General features: G+C 28.4%; 2 protein-coding genes across 2 annotated transcripts in view; one reads left to right on the top strand and one right to left on the bottom strand.

Annotated features, from left to right (window-relative positions):
- The window catches only part of LOC111684666 (extended synaptotagmin-2-B), an 87,562-nt gene that overhangs the window by 55,189 nt on the left and 21,259 nt on the right, over positions 1-11,114 (bottom strand). The window lies entirely within an intron of this gene.
- The window catches only part of LOC111685418 (leucine-rich repeat-containing protein 15), a 77,128-nt gene continuing 66,266 nt past the window's right edge, over positions 253-11,114 (top strand). Inside the window, exon 1 of the mRNA XM_046950761.1 lies at positions 253-588. The gene's annotated coding sequence lies outside the window, so the exon portion shown is untranslated. The remainder of the gene's footprint in view (positions 589-11,114) is intronic.

Genomic DNA, 11,114 nt, shown 5'->3' on the forward strand with positions numbered 1-11,114 from the left:
AGTTCTAGTTCAGTTCTAGTTCAGTTCTAGTTCAGTTCTAGTTCAGTTCTAGTTCAGTTCTAGTTCAGTTCTAGTTCAGTTCTAGTTCAGTTCTAGTTCAGTTCATATATTTTAAAACAATTTCTTTAAATCTTATAAATTTAAAAAATTATTTTAAGTATATTAAAATTGAAGCAATTAATTGCTAAATATAATTAATCTTAATAACGTATGTATATGTTTTTAACAAAGTGTTTTCTTAAATTTATCTTTCAGTTGGTCTTAAACAAAAATCGATTATTTCATAAAGTAGAAAAAAATACAAAAACAACAACAACCTCCTTATCATTAACAATTGTCCAAGGATTTACTACAAAAGATTTATTTGCCACAGCAAGTTTAAGTGGGCGATGCCAGCATTAAAAAGGAATTAAATTAGCAAAAGTTCAAGTGCAAAACAACAAAAAAACTTAAACAGCTAAATAAATTATAAAAAATAAAAATATTCATTCTAAAGAAAACTAATTACAGTTTATTATAAAGTAATTAAAGTGAAAGATATAAAAATATTTCTAAGACAGCAGACATAGTGTGGAAATAAAAATCAAGGTAATTAATAAAATGTATAAATAAATATCTATTTAAATCTGAAAGAATCTATAGAATTGAGAGACATTTAGCTTAAAATAGTATTTAAAAAAATCGTTTAAAGCTCTTCTGCAAATTTCCGCTTTAAGGTGTTACTTCCTCTCCTACGATTAAAAAAAAAACAAATATAAACACCTTTAAAAAGTAATTACTTTTGATCATTTTAGCGAATACTTTAGTTAAATTCTTTATAAAATACATATCAAAGCACCTAAGCCCCCTGCCATCTATGTATTTTTAATTACATTTCATTTAAAAATTTACATTAAATATTCAATATGCACTATAGCTGCTACTATCGACTGATCTTAACAGAAAAACCCCACCTTTTGAGGAAAATTTTTGTAATTTTTTTCTCTCCATTTTAAGTTTTAATTTATTTGTGTATGCCAAACACGCGCCTCGACAAAAGTTGTTGTTGCTACATTCTTGTCAAACTGATGACAAACCAGCAAGCAACACCGACAAATGTTGTTAGAAAATATAAATAAAAAAATATATATTCAAAAGAAACACTTGAAATATTAAATGAAATTACTAAAAAGGAAACAAATTATATTGAAATAAATGTTTGTTTTTGTAACAAGTTAAATACACACAAACAATTTAAAACATACAAAATAAATATGTATGTATGTAGTACATTTTTAATAAACAAATATTAATAACAAAAAGTAATAATTACACTGGGCTACACAATTTTCAAAAAGCAATTTTTCTAAGCGATATTTGGTGCAAGAGTTCTAGTTCAGTTCTAGTTCTGTTCTAGTTCAGTTCTAGTTCAGTTCTAGTTCAGTTCTAGTTCAGTTCTAGTTCAGTTCTAGTGCTAGTTCTAGTTCAGTTCTAGTTCAGTTCTAGTTCAGTTCTAGTTCAGTTCTAGTTCAGTTCTAGTTCAGTTCTAGTTCAGTTCTAGTTCAGTTCTAGTTCAGTTCTAGTTCTGTTCTCGTTCTAGTTCTGTTCTAGTTCTGTTCTCGTTCTAGTTCTGTTCTCGTTCTAGTTCTGTTCTAGGTCTGTTCTAGTTCTGTTCTAGTTCTGTTCTAGTTCTGTTCTAGTTCTGTTCTAGTTCTGTTCTAGTTCTGTTCTAGTTCTGTTCTAGTTCTGTTCTAGTTCTGTTCTAGTTCTGTTCTAGTTCTGTTCTAGTTCTGTTCTAGTTCTGTTCTAGTTCTGTTCTAGTTCTGTTCTAGTTCTGTTCTAGTTCTGTTCTAGTTCTGTTCTAGTTCTGTTCTAGTTCTGTTCTAGTTCTGTTCTAGTTCTGTTCTAGTTCTAGTTCTGTTCTAGTTCTGTTCTAGTTCTGTTCTAGTTCTGTTCTAGTTCTGTTCTAGTTCTGTTCTAGTTCTGTTCTAGTTCTGTTCTAGTTTTGTTCTAGTTCTGTTCTAGTTCTGTTCTAGTTCTGTTCTAGTTCTGTTCTAGTTCTGTTCTAGTTCTGTTCTAGTTCTGTTCTAGTTCTGTTCTAGTTCTGTTCTAGTTCTGTTCTAGTTCTGTTCTAGTTCTGTTCTAGTTCTGTTCTAGTTCTGTTCTAGTTCTGTTCTAGTTCTGTTCTAGTTCTGTTCTAGTTCTGTTCTAGTTCTGTTCTAGTTCTGTTCTAGTTCTGTTCTAGTTCTGTTCTAGTTCTGTTCTAGTTCTGTTCTATTCTAGTTCTGTTCTAGTTCTGTTCTAGTTCTGTTCTAGTTCTGTTCTAGTTCTGTTCTAGTTCTGTTCTAGTTCTGTTCTAGTTCTGTTCTAGTTCTGTTCTAGTTCTGTTCTAGTTCTGTTCTAGTTCTGTTCTAGTTCTGTTCTAGTTCTGTTCTAGTTCTGTTCTAGTTCTGTTCTAGTTCTGTTCTAGTTCTGTTCTAGTTCTGTTCTAGTTCTGTTCTAGTTCTGTTCTAGTTCTGTTCTAGTTCTGTTCTAGTTCTATTCTAGTTCTGTTCTAGTTCTATTCTAGTTCTGTTCTAATTCTGTTCAAGTTCTGTTCTAGTTCTGTTCTAGTTCTGTTCTAGATCTGTTCTAGATCTGTTCTAGTTCTGTTCTAGTTCTGTTCTAGTTCTGTTTTAGTTCTGTTCTAGTTCTGTTCTAGTTCTGTTCTAGTTTTGTTGTAGTTATATTCTAGTTCTATTCTATTTCTATTCTAGTTCTGTTCTAGTTCTTTTCTAGTTCTGTTCTAGTTCTGTTCTAGTTCTGTTCTAGTTCTGTTCTAGTTCTGTTCTAGTTCTGTTTCTAGTTCTGTTCTAGTTCTGTTCTAGTTCTGTTCTAGTTCTGTTCTAGTTCTGTTCTAGTTCTGTTCTAGTTCTGTTCTAGTTCTGTTCTAGTTCTGTTCTAGTTCTGTTCTAGTTCTGTTCTAGTTCTGTTCTAGTTCTGTTCTAGTTCTGTTCTAGTTCTGTTCTAGTTCTGTTCTAGTTCTGTTCTAGTTCTGTTCTAGTTCTGTTCTAGTTCTGTTCTAGTTCTATTCTAGTTCTGTTCTAGTTCTGTTCTAGTTCTGTTCTAGTTCTGTTCTAGTTCTTTTCTAGTTCTATTCTCTATAATAGTTAATCTTTTTCAATTGATTTCAAAATAATTTAAAATCTCTTGCAGCTTTGTGTAATGAAATTATAATTTTCTGAATCTAATATTTTACGATGTTTTTTCTAGTGATCAAAAAAATATTTGCTAAATGTTTAAATTTGAATTCTAAGCGAATTATTTGTTTGTAAAAAAGTTATCTTATCAAACAAACAACATTGTTATAAAATAAAATTCCCACATACCAAACATAAGTACCAATCCCCAATAGTAGAACTACAGCTTGAATAAAAAACTTTTGTTTTACTCTCTCATTTTATTTGTTTATTATTTAAATAAATATTTACAATAATTTATCTAGTAAAACCAAAAAATATTAGTACATGGATACTTTTGTTTAAATATACACCAACTTTTAAATAAACTTCAGCTTCTACAACATGTTAAGGATACACAATATTGTATCCTTAGTAGACTTAACCATAAATTTGTTTAACTTCCATAGAACAGCATAAAAACCCTTTTAAATTTTCAAATGTTTGGAATTTCTTAATTACCAGCAAACTTGTATGAAAAACCCACAAAGGATGAAAGGAAATAGGGAGGTCCTGTAATGGGTATGATACTTGCTGGGTTTTCTGAAACCAGAAACCATTATTTATTGTGGCCAAATTAAAAGTAAATAAAAATTTACATGTGTAAATAAAAATCCTGGATTTTTTTTGTGCAAAAGTAATTAAATGGATTATTAATAGAAATTTATTTAGCACGATAAATTTATAAATAATTAACTTGTTATAAAAAAAAAACTTGTTGGTAACATAAACAACAAACAATTCAGAAAATTAGTTTAACATTTTTAAGAACACCAGCAATTTTCTGAAAATATTTAAACCTTGTTTAGATATGTTATATATTTTGAATGTTTTAGTCATACCCTATAATAGTATTAATCATCTGGCAACTTCACTTAATGTTGAATCATGCTACCGCTGTTGTTAAAAAATAAATCGACTTACACGCTCAAACAAATATACACACAGACATCTTAATTTATAGAAACTGTTCTCCCCACATGCTGTTATTGCATTTAGTATGTTTGTGGTATTGTTACTTTTTTTCTTTTTACAGGAATGGAAAATTCATAACTAGACTAGTCAATTGGCTATAGTCATTAGTATTCTCTAGTTGTAGTTATGTTTTAGTTCTGTTCTAGTTCTGTTCTAGTTCTGTTCTAGTTCTGTTCTAGTTCTGTTCTAGTTCTGTTCTAGTTTTGTTCTAGTTCTGTTCTAGTTCTGTTCTAGTTCTGTTCTAGTTCTGTTCTAGTTCTAGTTCTGTTCTAGTTCTGTTCTAGTTCTATTCTAGTTCTGTTCTAGTTCTGTTCTAGTTCTGTTCTAGTTCTGTTCTAGTTCTGTTCTAGTTCTGTTCTAGTTCTGTTCTAGTTTGTTCTAGTTCTGTTCTAGTTCTGTTCTAGTTCTGTTCTAGTTCTGTTCTAGTTCTAGTTCTGTTCTAGTTCTGTTCTAGTTCTATTCTAGTTCTGTTCTAGTTCTGTTCTAGTTCTGTTCTAGTTCTGTTCTAGTTCTGTTCTAGTTCTGTTCTAGTTCTGTTCTAGTTCTGTTCTAGTTCTGTTCTAGTTCTGTTCTAGTTCTGTTCTAGTTCTGTTCTAGTTCTGTTCTAGTTCTGTTCTAGTTCTAGTTCTAGTTCTTTTCTAGTTGTATTCTAGTTCTGTTCTAGTTTTGTTCTAGTTCTGTTCTAGTTCTGTTCTAGTTCTGTTCTAGTTCTGTTCTAGTTCTGTTCTAGTTCTGTTCTAGTTCTGTTCTAGTTCTGTTCTAGTTCTGTTCTAGTTCTGTTCTAGTTCTGTTCTAGTTCTGTTCTAGTTCTGTTCTAGTTCTGTTCTAGTTCTGTTCTAGTTCTGTTCTAGTTTTGTTCTAGTTTTGTTCTAGTTTTGTTCTAGTTTTGTTCTAGTTCTGTTCTAGTTCTGTTCTAGTTCTGTTCTAGTTTTGTTCTAGTTCTGTTCTAGTTCTGTTCTAGTTCTGTTCTAGTTCTGTTCTAGTTCTGTTCTAGTTCTTTTCTAGTTGTATTCTAGTTCTGTTCTAGTTCTGTTCTAGTTCTGTTCTAGTTCTGTTCTAGTTCTGTTCTAGTTCTAGTTCTGTTCTAGTCTGTTCTAGTTCTGTTCTAGTTCTGTTCTAGTTCTGTTCTAGTTCTGTTCTAGTTCTGTTCTAGTTCTGTTCTAGTTCTGTTCTAGTTCTGTTCTAGTTCTGTTCTAGTTCTGTTCTAGTTCTGTTCTAGTTCTGTTCTAGTTTTATTTCGTTTCCCACACCTGAGTTAAGTGAGTGTTACAGTAAGGAGATCCAAATGTACTCATTTTTTCTAAAATAAGAAGATGCAAACACGCAGTGTAACACATGCAAATATGCACGACAGTGAGTAATGAAAACTCTTCAAATGCATTGTGGTGTTAAAATGTAACATTACACGCATTTACAGACACATGAATTCTGTTAGAACTAAAATAACAACACCTTTTGTATTTTAACATTTTCTTATTGTTGTTGTTGTTGGTTTTACATATGACACTAGTACATACTCTGTTTTAAAACCAAAAAAAAAGTATGCTCTAGAAAATATACAAAAAAATGCTTATGTATGTATGTTTGGTTGGTTTTATGTTTAAATGATGTTTTATTTTCTTTTGTTGTTATTATTGCTGTTGTTGGCTGCTGTTAAACATGCATGTCACATGGCTCAATACCTTTTTTCCTTTCATACACAAGATGATGAGATGATGCTGTTCTTTGTCTATTCTTTATTTTATTTTCTTTTTTTATATAGATTTCTTATGTTTAACATTTTTGTTTGGTTTGTTTAGTGAGGTTTTCATTCAATTTCTTTTTTTATAAGAATAAAGCCCTCTTCTTACTTGGTTTCTTGTACATGTTTAAGAGAAAAAAAAAAAAAACAATGTAAATTTTGACTTATGACTGTATTTAACAACTGACTTAAAAAACAATTTTGACTTTACACAGCATGTCAAGTCAAGCTAGGAAAATCCAGTAAAACAATTTTAAAGATATTTTAATACTTAAATATAAGTACACATGTATTGAAATAAGAAATAAAGAAATATCCAAAAGATATATATATTTTTATGATTTGAAAAATATTTAAATTGTTTTTGATAATTCCTAAAGCATTTAATAAGCTCCTAGGAAAGTTGCCATATTACCCTATATGACAAAATTGGAAAAATGTTCAAAAAATGGTTTTATACATAATTATTTTTATAGATTTAACATTTTAAATAAGTTTCTCTGAATTCCTATTACATTCCACAAAATCCCCAAAATGTCTACATTTCCGCGGAAGACTTAAATAACTAAAATTTTTCAAAAACTAATATAAATATAAATATGTTAAAGTATTATTAAAGTCAGGCAGTTTTTCCAACAATTCCTATAAAATTAAATAAATTCCCTGATGTTGCCACTTTTCCCCGAAAACTAAAATTTCCAAAAATTAAAAAATAAATACCTTAACAAATTTTAAAAATATTTTTTTATAATAATTTTCTGACAATTCCTTTGACAATAAATAAAATCCCAGAAATGCCCAAATTTCCCCGAAATACTCAAAATTACTGAAAATTTTCTAAAAATAGTTTTATTATAATTTGTTTTCATAGTTTAAGGAAACAAAGCTTATTATTTGCAGATTCACATAACATTAAACAAAATCCTCGAAATTTCCAATTTCCCCGGAAGTCTTAAATAACTAAAATTTTTCACAAAATAATATCAATATAAATATTTTAATGTATTATTAAAGTCTGGCACTTTTTCCAACAATTTCTATAATATTTAACAAATTCCCTGATATTGCCACTTTTCCCCAGAAAAATATATATATACAGAGAACACCGAAATCACCACTTAAAAAAAAAAAGTTTGAATATAAAGATTTAATAACTTGAGGAAGTAAAGCACATTTTCTGACAAAATTCCTATAAAAATAAACAAAATCCCAGAAATTCCCACTTTTTCCTTAAAACACCAAAATTTCTAAATTTTTCCCGAAAAAAGGTTTTATTACATAAATATTTTATTAGAAAAAGGAAAGAAATTTTATTTTCGGGTTATCCTAAAGCCTTAAACCAAATCCCAGAAATGGCGATTTTTTCCCAGAAGACCAAAATCACAAATTTTTTGAAAATAATTGTTTGATTACAAATATTTTAATAGCTCGAGGAAGTAAAGCACATTTTTTGACAATTCCTATAATAAAAAACAAAATCCCAAAAATCCCACTTTTTCCCAGATTACAAAACCTATTAATTTTTCCCGACAAAAAAGTTCTAAAATAAATATTTTATTAGAAAAAAAGGAAAAAGTTTTATTTTCGGTTATTCCTAAAGCCTTAAATAAAATCCCAGAAATGGCCATATTTCCCCAGAAGACTAAAATCACTAATTTTTTTGAAAACAATAGTTTGAATATACAGTTTTAATTAGTTTAAGGAATTAAAGCACATTTTCTGACAATTCCTATAATAATGAAAAAAAATCCCAGAAAACCCCACTCTTCCCCAGAACATCAAATTTACAAATTTTTCTTGAAAAAATGTTTTTAAATAAATGATCTATTTGGTGGGAGACCAACCCCCTGTCCAAATTTCAGCACTTTAGCTTTAACCGTTTAGGCTGTGCGATGATGAATCAGTCAATCAGTCAGTCAGTCAGTCAGTAACGTTAGAATTTTATATATATAGATTAGGAATAAAAGCCTTTTCTGACAATTCCTATTATAATAGACAAAATCAAAGAAATACCCACTTTTCCCCCAAATACCAAAATTTCTAAATTTTTCCAAAAAGAAGTTTTAAAATAAATATTTTATTAGAAAAAAAGGAAGAAATTTTATTTGTTTTTATTATTTCGGGGATTTGGTATAAAACTATAGGAATTATCAATAAAATATCTACAAAATATTTTCTGCAAAAATTTTGTAATTTTAGTCTTCTGGGGAAATGTGGCCATATCTGGGATTTTGTTGAAGGCAATAAGGATAATCCACAAATAAAATTTCTTCCTTTTTTTCTAATAAAATATTTATTTTAAAACTTCTTTTTGGAAAAATTTAGAAATTTTGGTATTTGGGGGAAAAGTGGGTATTTCTTTGATTTTGTCTATTATAATAGGAATTGTCAGAAAATGCTTTTATTCCTTAAACTATTCCTTAACTATAACAAAATTAAAATTATTACTTTAAAAAAAATTGTGATTTTTGTCTTTTGGGGAAATATGGCCACTTCTTTAGGGATAACCCTAAAATAAAATTTCTTTCTTTTTTCGAACAAAATATTTATTTAAAAACATTTTTTCAAGAAAAATTTGTAAATTTTGATGTTCTGGGGAAGAGTGGGGTTTTCTGGGATTTTTTTTCATTATTATAGGAATTGTCAGAAAATGTGCTTTAATTCCTTAAACTAATTAAAACTGTATATTCAAACTATTGTTTTCAAAAAATTAGTGATTTTAGTCTTCTGGGGAAATATGGCCATTTCTGGGATTTTATTTAAGGCTTTAGGAATAACCCGAAAATAAAACTTTTTCCTTTTTTTCTAATAAAATATTTATTTTAGAACTTTTTTGTCGGGAAAAATTAATAGGTTTTGTAATCTGGGGAAAAGTGGGATTTTTGGGATTTTGTTTTTTATTATAGGAATTGTCAAAAAATGTGCTTTACTTCCTCGAGCTATTAAAATATTTGTAATCAAACAATTATTTTCAAAAAATTTGTGATTTTGGTCTTCTGGGGAAAAATCGCCATTTCTGGGATTTGGTTTAAGGCTTTAGGAATAACCCGAAAATAAAATTTCTTTCCTTTTTCTAATAAAATATTTATGTAATAAAACCTTTTTTCGGGAAAAATTTAGAAATTTTGGTGTTTTAAGGAAAAAGTGGGAATTTCTGGGATTTTGTTTATTTTTATAGGAATTTTGTCAGAAAATGTGCTTTACTTCCTCAAGTTATTAAAATCTTTATATTCAAACTATTTTTTTTTTAAGTGGTGATTTCGGTGTTCTCTGTATATATATATTTTTCTGGGGAAAAGTGGCAATATCAGGGAATTTGTTAAATATTATAGAAATTGTTGGAAAAAGTGCCAGACTTTAATAATACATTAAAATATTTATATTGATATTATTTTGTGAAAAATTTTAGTTATTTAAGACTTCCGGGGAAATTGGAAATTTCGAGGATTTTGTTTAATGTTATGTGAATCTGCAAATAATAAGCTTTGTTTCCTTAAACTATGAAAACAAATTATAATAAAACTATTTTTAGAAAATTTTCAGTAATTTTGAGTATTTCGGGGAAATTTGGGCATTTCTGGGATTTTATTTATTGTCAAAGGAATTGTCAGAAAATTATTATAAAAAAATATTTTTAAAATTTGTTAAGGTATTTATTTTTTAATTTTTGGAAATTTTAGTTTTCCGGGGAAAAGTGGCAACATCAGGGAATTTATTTAATTTTATAGGAATTGTTGGAAAAACTGCCTGACTTTAATAATACTTTAACATATTTATATTTATATTAGTTTTTGAAAAATTTTAGTTATTTAAGTCTTCCGCGGAAATGTAGACATTTTGGGGATTTTGTGGAATGTAATAGGAATTCAGAGAAAACTTATTTAAAATGTTAAATCTATAAAAATAATTATGTATAAAACCATTTTTTGAACATTTTTCCAATTTTGTCATATAGGGTAATATGGCAACTTTCCTAGGAGCTTATTAAATGCTTTAGGAATTATCAAAAACAATTTAAATATTTTTCAAATCATAAAAAATATATATCTTTTGGATATTTCTTTATTTCTTATTTCAATACATGTGTACTTATATTTAAGTATTAAAATATCTTTAAAATTGTTTTACTGGATTTTCCTAGCTTGACTTGACATGCTGTGTAAAGTCAAAATTGTTTTTTAAGTCAGTTGTTAAATACAGTCATAAGTCAAAATTTACATTGTTTTTTTTTTTTTTCTCTTAAACATGTACAAGAAACCAAGTAAGAAGAGGGCTTTATTCTTATAAAAAAAGAAATTGAATGAAAACCTCACTAAACAAACCAAACAAAAATGTTAAACATAAGAAATCTATATAAAAAAAAGAAAATAAAATAAAGAATAGACAAAGAACAGCATCATCATCATCTTGTGTATGAAAGGAAAAAAGGTATTGAGCCATGTGACATGCATGTTTAACAGCAGCCAACAACAGCAATAATAACAACAAAAGAAAATAAAACATCATTTAAACATAAAACCAACCAAACATACATACATAAGCATTTTTCTTGTATATTTTCTAGAGCATACTTTTTCTTTGGTTTTAAAACAGAGTATGTACTAGTGTCATATGTAAAACCAACAACAACAACAATAAGAAAATGTTAAAATACAAAAGGTGTTGTTATTTTAGTTCTAACAGAATTCATGTGTCTGTAAATGCGTGTAATGTTACATTTTAACACCACAATGCATTTGAAGAGTTTTCATTACTCACTGTCGTGCATATTTGCATGTGTTACACTGCGTGTTTGCATCTTCTTATTTTAGAAAAAATGAGTACATTTGGATCTCCTTACTGTAACACTCACTTAACTCAGGTGTGGGAAACGAAATAAAACTAGAACAGAACTAGAACAGAACTAGAACAGAACTAGAACAGAACTAGAACAGAACTAGAACAGAACTAGAACAGAACTAGAACAGAACTAGAACAGAACTAGAACAGAACTAGAACAGAACTAGAACAGACTAGAACAGAACTAGAACTAGAACAGAACTAGAACAGAACTAGAACAGAACTAGAACAGAACTAGAACAGAACTAGAATACAACTAGAAAAGAACTAGAACAGAACTAGAACAGAACTAGAACAGAACTAGAACAGAACTAGAACAGAACTAGAACAAAACTAGAACAGAACTAGAACAGAACTAGAAC

The sequence above is a fragment of the Lucilia cuprina genome, chromosome 4, assembly GCF_022045245.1.
Source record: "Lucilia cuprina isolate Lc7/37 chromosome 4, ASM2204524v1, whole genome shotgun sequence".
NCBI lineage: Eukaryota > Metazoa > Arthropoda > Insecta > Diptera > Calliphoridae > Lucilia > Lucilia cuprina.